Here is a 497-nt window from a genome sequence, read left to right as displayed (position 1 = left end):
TATATATATATATGTGTTAATACTTGTAGCAAATATATGTTTGTTTGTGTTTATAACACAGATAGTATATACACACAAGCAAATGTACTACAATTGAATACTAGTAATTATCTTGTACCATTAATAGTACAAACTAAAATCACAAAACATGCATGCACATAGAAAACATGTACTAATTAATACTTAGAAATATCGCCAAATATGCAGACAGAACAAACATTCCACAGTGTACTACAACAAATATATTGATGTACTCAGAAAATATGAGCTAATAGTTTTTACACGAACTGTAAATAGGTCTAAAGAACACATATGCATTTCTAAGTATAAAAGTATATATCATGAATATGTATTAAAAAAAAAACAGACGTTGCAGTTATTCATGTACTAGTATAATAAATGTAGGTACCTGCATTTCGCAACGTAACATTTCGGTGGTACAAATGTCACGGCAAAATTGGTACCAATCGATTGCGGTTCTTGGGGTCACTTCTTGC

Source organism: Aphanomyces astaci (genome assembly GCF_000520075.1).
Source record: "Aphanomyces astaci strain APO3 unplaced genomic scaffold supercont1.43, whole genome shotgun sequence".
Lineage (NCBI taxonomy): Eukaryota > Oomycota > Saprolegniomycetes > Saprolegniales > Verrucalvaceae > Aphanomyces > Aphanomyces astaci.
Note: the sequence above shows the minus strand (reverse complement) of the source record.